The 21,256-nt window shown below is 40.1% G+C and overlaps 1 pseudogene; it reads left to right on the top strand.

The window, feature by feature from the left end:
- Positions 1-6,911: 6,911 nt before the first annotated feature.
- LOC126601335 (subtilisin-like protease SBT3) lies at positions 6,912-19,659 on the top strand (annotated as a pseudogene).
- Positions 19,660-21,256: the final 1,597 nt, after the last annotated feature.

Here is a 21,256-nt window from a genome sequence, read left to right as displayed (position 1 = left end):
TGCGAGTATTCACTATTGCAGGGCCAATTTCCCTCAAAATCAAGGTGGAATAGGTAGAGGGGATGATGGGGAATAATTTTCAGGTCATGAGGTGCTTCAATTCACCGGAAATTGGTCGGGAAACCATCGGTTTCCATGGCTTTCACCGGTTTGGGTCGCACGGGTCAAGAAACCCGTTGACTCCCCCTTTTCTCTCATTTCCCTCGCCTCTTTTCTTTTGATTGGTCCCGTGTTTCACCCCATCTCACAGCCCTCCACGTGGCTCACTCCTTGCTCCAGAAAATCTGGAGCCTTCCAGATAAATGGCAAAATGACTATTTTGCCCTTAACTTCAATCGTTAATAACTTCTTCTTTATAACTCCATTTTATAAACGGTTTCCGCCTATGTGCTCATAGGATCATCCCTTATCCAAATATGTCAAGAAATCCAATAAAACATATGAGGATAAAATACGGTCCTAGTAAACTTTCGTTTAGCCACCTAATGACATTTTTGTCGTTTCCACTTATCGATAAATTTTTCCACATATTCATGTATCTTAAAATTTTCAGGGTATTACATTCGACCTCCATTAAAATAAATCTCGTCCTCGAGATTTCTACCCTCGAATAACTAAAAGGAATTAGAATTAATTCCACCATTTTGTGTTTAGCGAATAAAATCATAACCTCAATCTATGATTTTATTCAAGCTCCAGAAATAAATACTTCCACAAAGTAATCATTTACACATAGGTTTCCTACTACGCTCATTGGTAGAATAAATATCAGAAATTCTAGCCATACACATTGGCAAAATAAATATCACAATCATTGGTAAACCACTTACCATCATTGGCGATACGCAACCGTTACCATGATTCTTCCTCAAAATTTCTAGCCATAATCATTAGCGATATCAAACATCAGAAATTTTTTGCCATATTCATCCTCAGAAAAACAAATATAATAAATTCCAGCCAAACCATCATCGGCCAAATAAATATCAAGGTTTCAAACCACAATCATCAGTGGCTAAGCATATATCACAATTTCAAGCCAAACCATTTAAATTGGCATTCAAATATAAGAAATTCCAGCCAAATCATTGGAATTTCAAATCACAATAACTGGTAAAATCACTTACCATTATTGATTATACACAGCCGTCACTACGATTCACTCCAAGAATTCGTGTGCCAACATAATCCAATCTGATGACCGGTTTCACGGCCGATTATCCTCACTTCAATCTGACCACAACAACACGAAGTAGGGTAACGAGAGTGTCTATTTAATCCTACACCCCAGAACCAAGTACCCTCCCCACGGGATATGGTACAAGTCTGGCCGTGTAAGCTTCCAGAGGTTTAGGAGATTGAAACCCAAGGCAGCGCACGGTGCCCTTCACTCATAGGAACTCTTAATCTAGGAGTGTCCATTTCCAAGGGCTATACCACATAGACTATCCCGCAGGAGTAGCCCGACCGTATAACACCTTCTGAATGTTTAAGGGATCGAAACCTAGGGGAACCTCATAGTCCCTTTCACTTTCAGGTCATCAAAATCATCCAGGAACCTGCATTTACAATCCACAGGAACCTGTACTCACAACAACACACGTGAGTAATCCACAATACATATATGCATCTCACATATTCATAGAAATTATGAAATATAGCAGCTACAATGCAAATCATAATTTCCATTCATAAAACTCTATAATCGCCATGGAAATTGCACCATGCCACATAAATGAGTGATCCACCACACACACACACACACACACATACACATACATACATACATACATACATACATACATACATATATATATATATATATATATATCACATGAATGGCACATTATTCACAAAATTTTGAAATAATGTATTCACAATGCATAAGCAATTCACATAAATGCCTCAAGATGCATAAAACTTATGAAATATTGCAAATCACTACAATCCTGTTTCACATCACTAAAACAAGAGAATATAAATATACAACTTAGAGAGAAATATCCAGTTTATGTATATGAGAAAACCAGCAAGAAGAGCATACCTGCACCAGTTGCAGAACCCGAAGCCATGGCCCTTCTCTTCTCTCGCAGATTTATCAAGAGCTCGACTTACAAATAGGATTAAGTCCAAATATGAGCATTGGCACTGTGAGAAGAGAGGCCACTATATATATATATATATATATATATATACACACACACATAAAATCTTTACCATAACATATTAGGATTCCCTATTAAAATCCATATAGGAAACAAATACTTGTTTCCTTGTTCTGATCTTAATGCTATACAAAATCCCTCTTTGACAAGGATTAGCATTCCTTTTATCAACAAGACTTTTCTATCAAATTGAACACCTATAGCTGGTCCTAGAACTTCTATATCTCATACTTATATCCTTACATTCTCCGACTTGATATGAGAACAGTTTCAAGTTCTCAGCTTATTCAACCATTCTCAGATAGAAGTGATCACTAAGCCTGTTGACAAAAAGTCTTCAATCATAACCAACTAACAGACATCTCAAAATTCAGAACTCTTGTAACTTTATTACTACAATAAAGAAAAATAGTTCTCAAGAGTCACATACATTCAATTTGTATCCTCAACATTGTGAACTTGATCAATATTAGCAAATAAGCAAAATAATTTGCTCCCACTATTTCACACCATTGTCAGCAAGATTTTAAGATAAACCATTGCTCCAAAACAACGTATGAATCAACAATTCAACAACAAGTGCTTTGAACAGACTAACCAAAGCATCAAATGAATTTTCCCAAACTTTATTTCTCAAAACAATAGATCATCATAACTGATCTCAATTCAAAAATAAAATAAACTGAAAGCAAGAATAACTAACCTGATACTATCTTCATTCAACCATAAACTTTAAAACTTAAACTTAAAATCTGTCTATATTGCTACACCAGCTCCCTGAACTTCACAGCAGCAATTGAACAATCACTTTGTAATAGATCACTCCCACTGATCAAATGATTCAAGTATTCCCATCCGAGAGACATGAGCTTTAAACACTCCAACTGGCAATGCCTTGGGTCAAATGATCTGTAATCATTACATCAGCACTCAAGTGCTCCACCTGAATTGCTCATTCTCTAACATTTTCTCGGATTTTAAGAAACTTTACATCCATCAATCTTGAAGCTGAAGTTCTCTTATTGTTCTTGGCAAAGAATACTGCAGAATTGTTATCACAATACATTTTAATAGGCATTTGCACAGAATTGACAACCTTCAAATCTGTCACAAAATTCTTTAACCATACAGCTTGTTTCATTCATTCAAAACAAGCTATAAACTCTGCCTCCATTGTTATTGTAGCTATGACAGTCTGTTTTGCACTTTTCCAAGAGACTGCACCACCATTAAGCATAAATATATAACTTCCAGTGGATTTTCTATCATCTACATCACCGGCCAAATCAGAATCAGTGTAGCCAACTAACTCCAAAAGCTCATCCTTGCCATAAACCAACATGTAGTTCTTGGTTCTTTGCAGGTACCTTAAAACCTTATTTGCTGCTACCCAATGTGACTCTACTGGATTTGCTTGAAACCTACCCAACATTCCAACTATAAAAGCAATGTTTGGTCTTGTGCAAATAGTTGTATAGATCAAGCTTCCACCAATGAAGCATAAGGAGTTATCAAAATTTCCTTGTAAACATCACTGCAAGGAGACTTCTCATTATGATCAGGTTCTTCAAAAATGAATCTGCCTTGTGACAAATCTGCAACATCTTGATCTTCAAAGAATCTGGCATTGTAAGTTTCTTGAATCCTGGTGTGAGCTTGAGGACAATAAAACTTGAAGCCTTTAGATTTGTCTGAGTATCCAATGAAGTAGCATGATTGAGTCCTAGAGTCCAGTTTCTTCTCATTTGGATTGTCAATTCGAGCCTCAGCTGTACATCCCCAAACATGGAAGTAATCAAAACTAGGCTTCCTACCATTCCAGATTTCAAAAGGTGTAAATGAAACAGTTTTGCTTGGGACTCTATTCAGTATCTAAGTTGTTGTCTTCAATGCTTCACTCTATAGGAATCATGGTAACTTTGATCTTGTCATCATACTTCTTACCATTCCAATCAAAGTTCTATTCCTCCTCTCTGAAACTCCATTTTGTTGTGGCGTTCCAGGTGTGGTGTATTGAGCCACAATGCCTTGTTGTTCTAGATAGAGAGCAAACGAACCTTTATGTTGTCCAGCTTCACTGTACATGCCAAAGTACTCTCATCCTCTATCCGATCTAACAATCTTAATGGTCTTTCCCAATTGTTTTTCTACCTCAGTTTTATAAATTTTGAAATAATCAAGGACATATGACTTCTCACTAATTAAATAAGTGTAACAAAACCTTGAGAAATCATCAATGAAGTTGACAAAATAAGAGTTACCACAAATGGTTTTAGTTGGAAAATGACCGCAGATATCTGTGTGTATAATTTCTAGCAAATCATGACTCCTCTTAGCATCTAGCTTCCTAAAAGTAGTCATTTTGCCCTTAGCACAATCAACACACTCAGTTGCAGTGGAAAAATTCAATTCAGGGATCAACTTATCTTTGGACAGCTTTAAAACTCTTTCTTTGGATATGTGTCCTAACCTTTTGTGCCAAAGAATGAATGAATCATCATTGCAGTGCATCCTCTTAGCGCTTGTGTTTAAAACATATTGATCAATAGACTCTAGAGTATAATTCAAACACCACATATTGTCACTCAAATATGCAGTTCCCAAAACACAATCTAGGTGGTTCTTTTTAAAAAAAATTAGACTTTCATCGTCACCTAGAAAGGCAAAACCATCTTTGACAATCCTAGAACTAGAGATCAAATTTCTTCTCATCTTAGGCACATAAAGCACATCCTTTAATTTCAGTATAAAACCAGAAGACAATTTTAAACATACCATTCCAATAGCTTTTACCGCAACCTTAGTTCCTTCTCCCACAAAGACATTATAGTTCTTAAAACCAGTTTGTTTTTATTTCACAAAACCTTCCAAAGAATTTGTGATGTGAACTGAGCAACCAGTATCAAACCACCAAGAATTCACAGGAATATCAATCAAATTTGACTCAACACAGACATTGACTTGTTCTACACCCTTACTTTTAAGATAGTCCTAAAAAACTTGACAATCTTTCCTAGTGTCATTTAGTTTTGCAGAAAAAACATATAAGTTTAGCAATATTTTTAGTTTTGACCATAAGATTGCTAGATCCCTTAATAGAGTCCTTTACATTAGCAGATGCATTAGACTTAAAAGAAGTTACCTCGGTATTAGAATTCTTACCAGAGTGTCCAGAGAATGGTTTGAATGACTTCTTCCCCTTGTCTGGTTGCACAAAATTCACCATTTCAATATCTTTTCCTCTTTCTTGCTTCTGTCTAGCCTTTTATTGAACACACTGTGCTATTAGCTCATCAACATCCTAGTTCTTGTCTTGAGTGTTATAAGACACCTTTAACTGACTATATTTGTTTGGAAGGGCTTAAAGGATCATGAAAACTAGATGTTTCTCACCAATATTAACATCCAGAGAATTCAATTTCTCAGCTGCATCAATCATTTTCATGATGTGGTCTCTGATTGATCCTATGCCCTCAATCTTGTATGTGGTAAGCATTGCCATATATTGACTGATTTCTGCCTTCTGAGATTCTTTGAACTTCCTTTCAATTGCTTGTAAATAGTCAATAGCTAATTCATGCTTCTTGATCCTACCTTGAACAGTATTAGTCATGGCACTCTCAAGTATAGAAAGCGCCACTTTGTTTGCTTTGACCCATCTCTCTGCATCAACTTTCTCAACCCTAGTGCTTTAATCAATCAAAATTGGCTTAGGAGTTTCAAGGGCTATGTCAAATTCATTGAGTGTCAATACGAGCCCAATCTCACGTCTCCACTTCTTGTAGTTGCTTCCCCTGTGAGAACAGGAATATTTGCCAAGTTCATAGTCCTCCATGATATTGCAGATGCTGCACCATTCATGAAATCACAAATATGAATTTATTAGTTCCTGATTTCATCTCAACATCACTTTGCACTTCATGACTATAATCACAGACCCATACATATAGTCTTAACAACAATCTATTGATAAGCATACATAGAGTAAAATGATATAACAAGAACTTTAAACAACTCGCTGATTTCTTTCATATATCCTTAGACACCAAATGGTTTAATGGTGTCTCATACATGTGAAAAGCAATTTTAAATATTATCATGGTTAAATCAAAATTGAGATTTATACTTAAAAGAAGTTGATCTAACATATGACTCACTGCAGCAATCGATTAATGCAGACTTTAAAGGCCAAACATATTCATCTATACAGGTATTCAATGGAATCAAAGCAATTAATAACAAACATTTTAATCACAGCATTTCAAATTCACGAATCGGACAGCGGAAGCAATTTAGAATTTGAAAATAGAAGATTTTAGTGTTTGAAAGGAAAACCCAGATCGGTATTCATGGAAGAAATCAACACTCTCTTTAGTTTGGGAAAAAAGACCTCATTCGGTAATGGTTTAAGGGTTCCAACGGTCAAATTTTATTTTTAATTTTAAGGAGCCCTTATTTTGTCGTTTTCCACTATCGCTTCTTTTAATACCTCCAGAACCAGACTTCGATTCTCCATGAGAGCACAAAAGTTTTTTTTTTCTTTTTTATTGTAACATACAAAAGTCTCTTCTTTACAGATTGAACTCATATTTATATGTCTTGTGACTCTGACACCACATGTAAGCTTATAAATCACAAAGACCAAGACCAAAACATGAACTACAACTTAAAGAGAAATATCCAGTTTATGTATATGAGAAAACCAGCAAGAAGAGCATACCTGCACCAGTTGCAGAACCTGAAGCCATGGTAGCAAGCTTTCAATGTGCCTTCTCTTCTCTCGCAGATTTATCAAGAGCTCGACTTACAAATAGGATTAAGCCCAAATATGAGCATTGGCATTGTGAGAAAAGAGGCCAATATATATACATATAATCTTTACCATAACATATTAGGATTCCCTATTAAAATCCATATAGGAAACAAATGCTTGTTTCCTTGTTCTGATCTTAATGCTATACAAAATCCCTCTTTGACAAGGATTAGCATTCCTTTTATCAACAAGACTTTTCTATCAAATTGAACACCTATAGCCAGTCCTAAAACTTCTCTATCTCATACTCATATTCTTACATGTGCTGCTGGGAATGATGGTCCTTCTGATAACTCAACACATAATGGAGCACCCTGGATCACAACAGTAGGAGCTGGCACACTTGATCGTACTTTCACTGCAACATTGACTCTAGAGAACGGCTTCACAGTTGAAGGAGAATCATACTTCCCCGAAAGCGTTTACATTGCTGATAAACCGTTATACTACGGGAAAGACAGCGTTAGCATATCAACTTGCAACTTTGGAGCATTAGATCATAAAGAAGTGGCTGGAAAAGTAGTCTTCTGTGATAATCCCCAGGGGGTGACATTGATGGACAACTGGAAGAGGTAAAAAACGCAGGCGCTTACGCTGCAATCTTTGTGTCAGATATGCCAGATTGGTACGCTGAAAACTTCACCATTCCTGCTTTGGTTCTACCAATGGCGAAAGGCTCTTTAATTAAAGAGTGTGCAACAAGAGCCAATACAACTAAAGTTAAAACCCTTACCTTTGTGCACACCAATTTGGGCACAAAACCGGCACCGGAAGTAGCGTCTTTCTCTTCAAGAGAACCAGACCCCATCACCCCAAGCATTCTAAAACCCGACATTCTTGCTCCCGGTGTTGATGTACTCGCTGCAGTTGCACCTAATAAGAGGTTCATGGAAGTAAACAACTATAATTTGGCGTCAGACTATCAACATCAGTGGCAGCACCCATGTTGCAGGAGTTGTAGCTCTCCTAAAGGCTGTTCACCGTGAATGGAGCCCTGTTGCCATTCGATCAGCGATCATGACCACAGCGTATAACCTCGACAACACTAGAACCACCATAAAAGACCAACGAGACGGTCTTGCTGCCACGCCTTTACAATTCGGTGCAGGCCATATCAACCCGAACAGAGCCATGAATCCTGGACTCGTCTATGACATGGATGTGCAGGACTATAACGAGTTTCTATGTGGCCTCGGATACACTACCAAGCAGATGAGCGCTGTAATCCGACGAAATCAATGGAGTTGCAGGCAACAACCTACTGAGCTAAACTACCCTTCTTTTATAGCCATCTTCAACGGCACAGACAACTCTCCGAAAGCAAAAAACTTCACTAGGGTTGTGACAAACGTGGGAGATGATGCATCAAGTTACTTTGCATTTTTGGAGGTTCCTCATTGAATGAAGATTGCAGTGGAGCCTAGCACTTTAACATTCACAGGAAAGAATCAAGAACAAGGTTTCGTGTTGAGAGTAGAGATCGATAGCAACGCTCCGAAGGTGACGTATGTCTATCTGAAATGGATTGATCAACATAACCACATAGCATCAAGCCCTGTAGTATTCGTAAATTACTAGTTTCAGACATCATGATACCATCTGCATATTAATGTCCAGGATCCAAATATTACAAAACAAAAGGGAATGACAAAATAGAATACAGCGAATTACAGCAGTGACATTATGTGGAGCAAAAAATAATCAAGAGGCGACACGTGGATTTTTAGGTGAAGAGGACAAAATTGCCCTTGAGACACACCGGGTTTCCTACACGTGAGCAGTGGAGAATCATCCATCAATCGAGTCAAGAGTGCCCAAAATAGGTAACAAGTCTCATCCATCTTTACTCTATATCGTCTACAAGGAAATCATTACATAACCTCCCAAAACATTTCTTTTATTATGATAATTAGCCAATTAATATATTTATACATAATTAATATATTAATTGCTAATTGAATCACCAAATAACACCCCAAAAAACACTTAAAGGCCAGCCACCTTTTTAAAGGGAGACCGGCCACACTCCCCTATAAAATGTTGGAAATTTGAGTAGTTTGAATAGAAATTTCTTTGTCCCACATTGGCCATTCCCAAAAGATTTTATCACTTTATAAGGCTTTGTCCTTTAGAGAAAGTGATTGGAGTAATAGGCTTGGAGACTAAAATTGGGCTCACCCTTGGGGTTGGGATTTGGGGTGTACTAATTAATTGGTAATTAATATATATTTAATTATAATTAATATATATTTAATTGTCAAAAGATGGGCCTTGGGCTCTAATAATTAAATTATTTAATTAATTATTTTTCGGATTTACTTAATTATTTTTAATTAAATTCAAATTTAATTATTTAATTATTTTTATGAAAAGACTCATCATTTCAGATGAAGTCTGAGAGTTCTTTCTGAACACAGAGCAAAGCACCCCTCTGAAGAGATGTCTCCCAACAGGCATTCATCTGCTATATATACATCCATCTGCATGGCATTTAGAACACAGAAAATAGTCAGCTTCATCTTCTACATTCCTAAACCTTCTTACTGAGATAACCACACTAAATTCGCCAGAAGTTAAATTTTCCGGTGTTGGAATTTTAACTTGATTGTTGAATCCTAGTGAAGCAGATGTCCGTAGAACTACAAGCACAGAGTAGGGACGAAATTTCCATTTCAAGGACATTGCGGTACGCAAGCCTCGATCTTCAAGTTGTCTGTTTTTATAATTCGTATTCTAGATTATATTCTGTTAATTCTTATCGCATTTATTCTTTATTAGCATATATAAATTATCACAGATTGTTGACATTTATCCAACATAAAAGCCCTATTCTCTTCTCCAAAAGGGACTGCTCATACTTTTGCAAAACTCCCAAAAACTCTCCAAATATTTTTCTCTCTAAATTCTAACTTTGGCATCAGAGGTTCTTCGGCCAAAGCCCCCCAATTCATCGTGGGCGCGTGACGCTCTTGGCCTTGACCTAAGGTGTTAATTGTTTTGTAGGTGCATTCTTGTCCAAGATCAAGGAGGAATAAATTTGCATCCACAAATTGGTGCTTTCATTGAGAGTTGAAATCCATACTCGTAGAAGACTCTCGCATAAAAAGGTTTTTCTCTATTTTCTAGTCCATTTGAATATTTTTCATACGTTCTTATAATTAGAATTTTTTATTTGCAAAGGTTATTTGATAAAACGTATAAGAAAAATATAATGGCTAGAAATTTAGAAAATTCCATAAGTGAAAATTCCAATACTCAAGAAATGGGATCGCGGAGATCCATGAGGCAAAATGCAGTCGTAAGCAGAGTGGCACCACTACTACAAGGTTCCACCATGGCCTAAGCCATGCCATCCAAGCTTGCACGGGCCCGAGCCCAAGCCTTGCATTCGCATGCACCACGCATTGAGCAGCATGCTCCCGTAACCCAGCCTGCTCCCGTGATCCAGCATGCTCCTGCGGCCCAACCTGCTTCCGTCGAGCAGCCCACTTTCGTGGCTCAGCTTGCTCCCGCTGAGCAGCCTACTCCCGTGGCCCAGCCTACTCCCGCGGCCCAGCTGCCCCCGTGGCCTTCTAAGCAGCCCAAGTCGGCCCAAGACTATCCCAACCATCCGGACCTACCATCAAGCCGGGGGCATTTTCACCACATTTCTTCGCAGAGTTGACATTTCCCAAGTCAAATCTTGCGCCCGGAGCCTACCACACTTCCATTGCTCAATGAGGCACATTTTTTCCAAGCCCTTCCAATCTAAATGGCGAACAACACTTGTCTTGACAAGTCATAGAGTTGACGAACATCCTTGCACAACAGACAACCTTGGTGAATCAACTCTTTCAACGCACCGAGATCCAACGTGCCTCGGACGAGGTGTCCCGAAGTAGGTCAAGGGCAGATGAACCTCTCCACCAGCGTCCCGGCAAGCAGCCCATCAACCAGCCACGATCCGAGCGTTCTGGCAGTTTACGCTCCCGCCTGGATCCTTGGGATAACATATACTCTCGTCTTAGCACGCGGAAGAGCATGCATTCCCGATCAAGCCCATGGACGAGCATACGATTACAGTTGAAGTCACACTCCGATTATCAATATGGACAACCTTCCAAACGAAGTGTTCATTCATAACTAGGCTCACAATGAGTATTCTCCACCTCACATTGGAGTAGGCAGCACGGTAGACGGAGAGAAGCAGTCACTCAATCCGACTCAAGTTCAACCAACAGCCTGCGAGCAGCCTGTTTACTTGCCAGGAACATGCCACATGCACCGCGACTGCGACATATATGAGTCGATCATAGGGATGAGAGGCCTAAACCCATAGATCACAATCGGGGGCAGCCGAAAGTTCCACTGCCCCAGCAGAGGAAAATTCAAGAAGAAGTTGAGAAGCTCCTAACAGAACGATTACGCAATTTCCAACGTAATGAGCCTGCTGATGATGCGCTTCAACGAGACATGACCAACATAAGCATGTCACCATTCACGAATGAGATCGAGCAGACAAATCCACCTCTCAGGTTCATTATGCCTCACTTCACCCCGTACAAGGAAAATGAAGATCCGGATCGACATCTCAAGCACTACTGCAGTACCATGATCATCTACAGGAGTAACGACGCGCTTATGTGCAAAATTTTTACCACAACTCTACAAGGCGAAAGGCAAGATTGGTTTCATACTCTACCGCCTCAGTCGATCCAGAGTTTCAACGAACTTTCCTTTGTTTTCATTAAGGAGTATTCGTCTAACTGTTCAATCAAAATGACATCTGACCATCTCTTCAGCATCGTAAAAGATCCTAAAGAGACAATTCGCGATTATGTCATGAGGTTCAAAGCTGAAAAGGCCAAGATTGTTGGCTGCAATGAGGACATAGCAACAGCAGCATTTAGAAATGGGCTTCCGACCGAACATCCTTTATTCAGAAAACTAATAATGGGAGAAGAACTGACCCTAGCAGCTTCGTATGCTTTGGCAGAAAAGCATGCATTATGGGACGAGGCCAATCAGTCTAACAAAAAACGAGTTAGAAAAGAAGCACATGGAACGTTCCTCGACCAAAGAAGACTCAGGGCCTGAAATATTCACCAAGTTCACAGTTCCAATCGGCCAAATTCTCCGCAAGCTCAAGAACGAACCTTGGTTCGAACTACCGCCACCGATGAAAGACGATCTTACCAGGCTGGATCATACAAAGTATTGCGCATTCCATCAAGAACCAGGCCACACTACCAACGGCTGCCTAAAATGGAAGCAGTGCCTTGAGAAACTGACAAATGAGGGTCGATGCGATGAGTATCTTGATAGGTCAACGAAACAGCCTACACAAGCAGAGGAAGTCTCCATCACCCTTTGAACCCCGTTTGGGCTTTTCCAAATAAGTTTGAAGTCTCAAGCAGCTCGACGAACAAGGCCTCGCAAGCCAAAGATTATCCAGTTTGTTATGCAGTTTCTACCTTCCAGCACAGTTGATTTATTTCTTTATTCTCAATGAAGATTCAAGAAGTTACTCATAAGCCTGGCCCAATTGCTGTCCACAATAACGGCTAAAAACCCTTTTTGGGTCTGCTCTCCAGTGCGAGAGGGTAAACCAATTCCCCGACACCCAAAAGGGTCTGCTCTCATGTGCGAAAGGATAAACTAATTGCTCTCCAGTGCGAAAGGATAAACCAATTCCCTGACACCCATATGGGTTTGCTCTCCATTGCGAGAGGATAAACTAATTGCTCTTCAGCGTGAGAGGGTAAACTAATTCCCCGACACCCATCTGGGTAAGCTCTCCATTGTGAGAAGGCCACATAGCTTAAAAGATCGAATGCTTGAAGATCAACTAGGCAACAAATGGTCAGGGGCAACAGCCGCTTTTGAACTTAACAGTTCACTCATCCGACACTTCATCTTTAGCAGCTCTGATCTTAGCAGCTTTATCCTTGACTACTCCATCTAAGGCAGCTGAGAAATCAAACTCAAGCAGTTTCCTCATTTTTGGCAAGCAGCCCAGACATGGCAGCCTAAACCGTTGCCCATGCCACGCCACTTCCTCGGCCTATGCCGAGCTAATCCTTGGCTTCAATCAAGCCGAGTAGCACAAGCAATGACCTCTACCACACCACCTCCTTGGCCCATGACAAGTCAACTCCTGACCCTTGCCAGCTGACGTGCCGCATCACCCCAACGGCTGCCCCGTGGCAACACCTCCTAAGAAGAAGACAAGGAGAATTAAGTTTTCCTTACATCGGTGCGGCACGGAGAAGACGGAGAAAGCAACGAAAGACGATCATTTGCACGGGAAAGTGTAAAAGATTGCTAGGGGAGGGGGAACAAATATCCTCTAAGCTTTCTCTCTTTTGTAGGGTAGAATACATCGCTCTCCAAAGTTGATTTAACAACCCACTTAAGGTGGGCTTAAATAGGCTTTGAGAGAAATTTATTTCCCTTTCCTAGAATGATCTAATTTCATATTAAAGAGGGAATCTACATCAAAATATGAAGTAGTCATAAAGCAAGAAGATCTCTACACCTGCTGCCATTTCCTACGAGCAGCCCAGTAGGTGTGGGGGCATTTGTGGAGCAAAAAATAATCAAGAGGCGACACGTGGATTTTTAGGTGAAGAGGACAAAATTGCCCTCGAGACACACCGGGTTTCCTACACGCGAGCAGTAGAGAATCATCCATCAATCGAGTCAAGAGTGCCCAAAATAGGTAACAAGTTCAAATTTATCTCATCAATCTTTACTCCATATCCTCTACAAGGAAATCATTACATAACCTCCCAATATATTTCTTTTATTATGATAATTAGCTAATTAATATATTTATACCTAATTAATATATTAATTGTTAATTGAATCACCAAATAACACCCCAAAAAACACTTAAAGGCCAGCTACCTTTTCTCCAAAAGGGACCGGCCACACTCCCCTATAAAAGCCCTATTCTTTTCTCCAAAAGGGATTGCTCATACTCTTGCAAAACTCCCAAAAACTCTCCAAATACTTTTCTCTCTAAATTCTAACTTTGGCATCGAAAGTTCTTCGGCCAAAGCCCTCTCCAATTCATCATGGGCGCGTGAGGCTCTTGGCCTTGACCTAAGGTGTTAATTGTTTTGTAGGTGCAATCTTGTCCAAGATCAAGGAGGAAGAAATTTGCATCCATACATTCAGATTTTCAATAATGATCGAAAAGGCTCGATCTTTTACGTTAAACTCTTCTCTTAGTCCCAACGAGAAGGCAGAATCTCATAAATGTCAGAGGTGACCCTCTTTTGGTAGATATGTTTCATGAGCTATTGTTCTCTTTTAGTAGCTGCAGTTTTCTGGTTTATTCGACATGTCAATAGAGATCACAGATTGTTAGTCCCAAAGTGAAAGAAAACAAAATTCAAAACCACCAAAAAATGTTTTTGGTGTGTGGTGTGGTGTGGGACCTAAAAAATTGAAGCGAAGAACAAAAGGGCCGGAAAGAAAGAAACAGAAGTGAAGAAGTTGAGGTTCCACCATAAAACCAATTGGTAATATAAGGAGTGGCCCAACTTCTTATAAGCCTTTGCAAAGTCCTTCCTCCCATCAATGTGGGACTCATTCTCAACACGCCCCCTTACGTGTGGCTAATTTTCAAGCCTAACATGTGAACAACACAACGGGGTGACGTGGAGCAATGTGGGACTCATTCTCAACACACCCCCTCATGTGTGGCGAATTTTCAAACCTAACACGTGGACAACACAACGGGGTGACGTGGAGCACGCGTAGCTGTTTGGCTTCACACGTAAGACAACTTGCTTTGATACCATGAAGAAAGTTGAGGTTCCACCATAAAACCGATTAGGAATATAGGAAGTAGCCCAACCTCTTATAAGCCTTTGCAAAGTTCCTACTCCCATCAATATGGGACTCATTCTCAACAAGAAGGTCCTTCTAATAACTTTCACATTAACACCAAAACCAGCAAAACTGCATAATTCGAGGGGTCCAAAGGTTTCATCATGCCTTTGTGCATACATATGACATCCTTAGGTATCAAACCTGACATAATGCAGTAGCTAGGGCCCGAATGTTAAACCCTAAACCTAGCACGAAACCCACGAATGCCTTAGATTATGCCTCTTTAAGAGAATGCAGCATGGTCATTTTCGTTCCTTTTCAATCAAAGAATTCAACAATGAGAACTTACAACTTACCTAACAGAGCGGAAAGGTTAAATTGCATCGTATCACACCATTCATTTGCGATGTTCATGTGATGAATCAGGTGCGTGAATAGATTATACTCGAAACATTGAGATGCCTACTTCTTACTATAGAAATTCCTTTTCTTATAAAAGTAACGTTTTTGGTATGTAGTTTTGATCTTCACATTCAAAATGGGCACAGCCACAATGGGCAAGGCCATCATCAAAACACACCGCCCATTCATAAAAATTGCTTTTTATGGAATCTCCATGGTCGATTGGTTGCGTTTTTGCCCGTAGAAAGGGAAGATGCTACATTGGTCCGTTAAAGCTCTTCTCTGATTAGGTCTCAGTGAAAACTGAAGCATCTTAGGTCACCCTCACCATGGAGGGATGAAAGAAAATGAAAATTCAAGTAATTTTAAACCCCAATTTTTAAAAGTCAACATACTTTATATTTATCAGATAGGTGATCACATATAAGATATTGATGCATGAAATCATGTGGTTTATTGTATTTTGAACAGAGTAAAATAGCAAACTAATACAGTTTAAGCCTTAACCTAATGATGATTAGAACAACATAAATGGTGCAATAATGTGCCAAATTTGAGCTGCCACAATATAATTAGTCAAAATGATTATATGTAAGTGGTCGTTCGGTCCAAGTTCCTCGTAGGTTGTTGGTTTTGTCGAACAACCAATAGTTATTAGGTCTTGGTAAGTTGACATCGTATCAGTGAATTCGTTCCCAAAAATTGATTGTAATTGGGATATCACTACAAGTCTACAACAAAAGAGTGTAATAGTCACAAGCAAGTTTTTTTTTTTTTTTTTTATGACAAAAGATAGTGTTAGTGGGTTAATTAAATTGTTGAATATTAGAAGAAAGGTGGATCGGTGGGGATTGAACCACACCAAAGTGCATAAACATTATGGCTTTCCGTCACAGGCAAGTGCGGCTGTTGCTGAGATAACAGTTACTCAAAACGTGGCTACCATTTTTCTTGTAGAGAACGTAACTAAGTTTGTACAATTGAGGGCACATGAAAGGCTCAATTTCAAATTCGACACTTGAATAAAATAGCGTATGTGGCTGATATAGTAAATCTCGCGTCTTCATTGGAATCTCATTGTATAAAGTTTGTTCGCGCATGATTTCGCCAGTTTCTCTCAATGTCTTATGGTTGTAGTACTCAAACCAAATTTCTTTTATCTTCTTATTACTGAAAATAGAGAACCTCAACTTGTAGTGTGTATTCTTTAATCATTCTCTTACTATAAGGCGAGAGAAGAGAGAAACGGTCATGTCGCTACACACTCTGTGATAGGTAAGTTTCTGTCGGTTTTGACATTAAGACGTGTATATTGGTTTTAAGAGACTTAGGTTAGAACTCCTAAGGATTAAAAACAAAAGAAAAGAACCAAAAAAAAAACAGAAGGAAAATGCAGGCTATCAAGTCAGACAATGATGCCTGTCCAATCTCTCATAAGTAGCATCGACATAAACCATTAGCCTTTTGTTTTATATATTTAAGCCTTTTGTTTTGACATAGACAATATCGACCAGAAGTTTATTCTAAACTCGATCGGACCTTGAACATAACGTTTTGCGTTTAAACAAGGAAGGTCAACATCATTCGCTAATCAACAATGGTTCTTTTAAAGCTCGAAAATTGTCTATTATTTGCAAATCGATAACTAGAAAGATGGATTTGTCCAGCATGACCACACTTCTGTTGTTAATGCTGTTGCAGATCAACAATGCAGTATCGAATGTTGAGGAAATCCAGACGTACATCATTCACATGGATCATTCCCACAAACCCGAATCGTTCTTAACGCACGAAGCGTGGCACAAGTCCACCGTAAAGTCATTGTCGTCTTCGTCTCCTGCAGAAAACGGTGATGGCAGTGAAATGTTGCTGTACTCATACAGCCATGTCATGCATGGGTTCAGTGCAAGGCTCACTCCTTCTCAGCTGTCTAGATTGGAGAAATCCCCGGCTCATGTTGCCACGTATCCCGAGTCTTTTGGCAAGATGTTCACAACTCACAGCCCTAAGTTTCTTGGACTTAGGCAGAATCTCGGTCTATGGCCTAATGCCTCATTTGGCCAAGATGTGATCATAGGAATTATTGATACAGGAATTTGGCCAGAAAGTGAGAGTTTCAGCGATAAGGGAATGTCAGAGGTGCCATTAAGATGGAAAGGCGTGTGCGAGAATGGAACTGCATTCACCCCGTCTCTTTGCAACAGGAAGCTCATTGGTGCTCGATCTTTCAGCAAAGGGCTCGAAGCTGCAGGCATACCGATTTCCAAACAATATGACTATGATTCGCCAAGAGACTTCTTCGGTCACGGAACACACACATCATCGACAGCTGCAGGCAACCATGTGCTCAGTGCAAGTCATTTCGGATATGCAAAGGGCACGGCAAGAGGGGTGGCGCCACGCGCCCACGTTGCCATGTACAAGGTCTTGTGGGCGACAGATTCAGAAGAGAGTGCAGCTAGTGATGTGCTTGCCGGGATGGATCAGGCGATTTCTGATGGTGTTGATATCATGTCACTGTCTCTTGGCTTCGACGTCTCTCCTTACTACAATGATATAATTGCCATCAGTTCTCTTTCAGCAGTTGAGAAGGGAATTGTTGTTGTATGTGCTGCTGGGAATGATGGTCCTTCTGATAACTCAACACATAATGGAGCACCCTGGATCACAACAGTAGGAGCTGGCACACTTGATCGTACTTTCACTGCAACATTGACTCTAGACAACCGCTACACAGTTGAAGGAGAATCATACTTCCCCGAAAGCGTTTACATTGCTGATAAACCGTTATACTACGGGAAAGACAGCGTTAGCAAATCAACGTGCAACTTTGGGGCATTAGATCACAAAGAAGTGGCTGGAAAAGTAGTCTTCTGTGATAATCCCCAGGGGGGTGACATTGATGGACAACTTGAAGAGGTAAAAAACGCAGGCGCTTACGCTGCAATCTTTGTGTCAGATATGCCAGATTTGTACGCTGAAGACTTCACCATTCCTGCTTTGGTTCTACCAATGGCGAAAGGCTCTTTAATTAAGGAGTATGCAACAAGAGCCAATACAACTAAAGTTAAAACCCTTACCTTTTTGCACACCAATTTGGGGACAAAACCGGCACCGGAAGTAGCGTCTTTCTCTTCAAGAGGACCTGACCCCATCACCCCAAGCATTCTAAAACCCGACATTCTTGCTCCCGGTGTTGATGTACTCGCTGCAGTTGCACCTAACAAGATGTTGATGGAAGTAAACAACTATAATTTGGCTTCAGACTATCAACTAATGTCAGGGACATCAATGGCAGCACCCCATGTTGCAGGAGTTGTAGCTCTCCTAAAGGCTGTTCACCGCGAATGGAGCCCTGCTGCCATTCGATCAGCGATCATGACCACAGCGTATAACCTCGACAACACTAGAACCACCATAAAAGACCAACGAGACGGTCTTGCTGCCACACCTTTACAATTCGGTGCAGGCCATATCAACCCGAACAGAGCCATGAATCCTGGACTCGTCTATGACATGGATGTGCAGGATTATATCGAGTTTCTATGTGGCCTCGGATACACTACCAAGCAGATGAGCGCTGTGATCCGACGAAATCAATGGAGTTGCAGGCAACAACCTACTGAGCTAAACTACCCTTCTTTTATAGCCATCTTCAACAGCACAGACAACTCTCCGAAAGCAAAAAACTTTACTAGGGTTGTGACAAATGTGGGAGATGATGCATCAAGTTACTTTGCATTCTTGGAGGTTCCTAAAGGAATGAAGATCGCAGTGGAGCCTAGCACTCTAACATTCACAGGACAGAATCAAGAACAAGGTTTCGTGTTGAGAGTAGAGATCGATAGCAACGCTCCGAAGGTGACGTATGGGTATCTGAAATGGATTGATCAACATAACCACATAGTATCAAGCCCCGTAGTGGTCGTAAATTACTAGTTTCAGACATCGTGACACCATCTGCATATTAATTTACTTACCCCATATATATTAATCATAGTTGGACTTTGTTTTTAATTGGAAAAACAATTGGACCAGGTTTCCCTCATTAAAAATATAATTATTTTAGTCCTAAAAAACCACACACGTGGCAAAGTCAAACAAAAATTTCTCTTCCTACATAAATTTTCACTCTTCCCGTGAGCCCATGACACAAAAACCCAAAACCGTTATCTCTCCTTTCTCTCGCTCCCTCTCTTTTTCCAGAAATCTGTAGCAAGCAGCCATAGTTTCCGATGCAGGTGCAGATGCCAAATGCGAGGTGCGAGATGCGATGCAGGTGTTGGAAACTTGAAGTTGCAGATGCTACGAGAGTTCGAGGCGAGAGAGTTGCAGTCTTGTAAAGCCTTCAGTGGTGGCGAGAGTTGCAGAGCACCTTGTGCGACAGCAAGAATTTCAGACTGCCTAGAGCACCGCCTAGCGCCATCTAGACCGCCAGAGCGCCAAGCGGGTGCCTAGTGGCCGCCTAAGTCCCTATCGATTTTTTAAATGATTTTCCCCAAATCGCAGCGGGCTTCCACAGCCGAACGCCTAGGCGCCGCCTTGAGCGTTTTTTAGAACACTGCTAATAATGGCGCACGAGGTGCCAAGGCGAGTGAAAATATGCTTCCAGAGAAAATGAAGAACAACCTTCGCATCATTAGTGGGTAAAGCAATTGCTTCAACCCATTTTGAAACATAATCCACAGCTACCAAGATGTACTAATTGCCATAAGATGATGGAAATGGTCCCATGAAGTCAATACCCCATACATCAAAAAGTTCAACTTCTAGAATATTATTCAACGGCATTTGATGTCTACTTGAGATATTTCCAACACATTGGCAGCGATCACGTGCAGAAACAAAAGTATGGGCATCCTTAAACAATGTAGGCCACCAAAAACCAAATTGTAGTACCTTTGGCAGGAGTCTTTGTAGCACCAAAATGACCACCACATGCTAGAGAATGGCAATGTCGCAAGATTTCCTTCATCTCGTCATTAGGAACACACCGTCTTATACATTGATCTGGACAATGCTTCCACAAATACGGCTCATCCCAATAATAATGTCTGACTAACGAAATGAATCTTTTCTTCTGTTGCCAAGTCAAATCAGGAGGCATGATATCTAAATAATTGACATAATCTGCATACCAAGGAGTGACTGAAGATTTAATGGTAAAGAGTTGCTCGTCAGGGAATGTTTCGGAGATGGAAACTAAGTCATTATCACCTTCATGATGCACAATTCAAGAAAGATGATCTGCCACCACATTTTCAGACCCCTTTTTATCTCGTATCTCTAAATCAAACTCTTGTAGTAACAACACCTATCGAATCAACTGAGGCTTTACATCTTTTTTGGATAATAAATACTTCAAAGTTGAATGATCGGTGTAGACAATTACCTTTGAACCAATTAGATAAGAACATAATTTGTCTAAAGCAAAGACAACGGCTAGAAGATCTTTCTCGGTAGTGGCATAATTTAGTTGTGCGTCATTGAGAGTTCGACTAGCATAATAAATCACATGTAGGAGCTTGTCTCTCTACTGACCCAAAACTGCTCCAATAGCATAGTCACTTGCATCACACATAATCTCAAAAGGTATATCCCAATCCGGTGCAACTATCACAGGGGTTGTCGTGAGCTTCATTTTCAACACATTGAACGCCTCAATACATGATGAATCGAATACAAACTCCGCGTCTTTAAGGAGCAAGTTACACAATAGTTTTGTAATTTTTGAGAAATCCTTAATAAAATGACGATAAAAACCAACATGACCAAGGAAACTTCGAACTCCTTTGATGGAAGTGGGTGGCGGTAACTTCGAAATTGTCTCAATTTTCGCCTTGTCTACTTCGATGCCTTCGACTGAAACTTTATGACGCAAAACAATCCCTTCTTTCACCATAAAGTAGCGTCCGTGGCTGAAGTAGTAAATCTCGCGTCTTCATTGGAATCTCATTGTATAAAGTTTGTTCTCACATGATTTCGCCAGTTTCCCTCAATGTCTTATGGTTGTAGTAAACCAAATTTCTTTTATCTTCTTATTACTGAAAATAGA

This window comes from Malus sylvestris, chromosome 15 (genome assembly GCF_916048215.2).
Source record: "Malus sylvestris chromosome 15, drMalSylv7.2, whole genome shotgun sequence".
NCBI classification, from domain to species: Eukaryota; Viridiplantae; Streptophyta; class Magnoliopsida; order Rosales; family Rosaceae; genus Malus; species Malus sylvestris.
The sequence above is the reverse complement of the archived record's forward strand: the minus strand, read 5'-3'. Positions and strand labels throughout refer to the sequence as shown.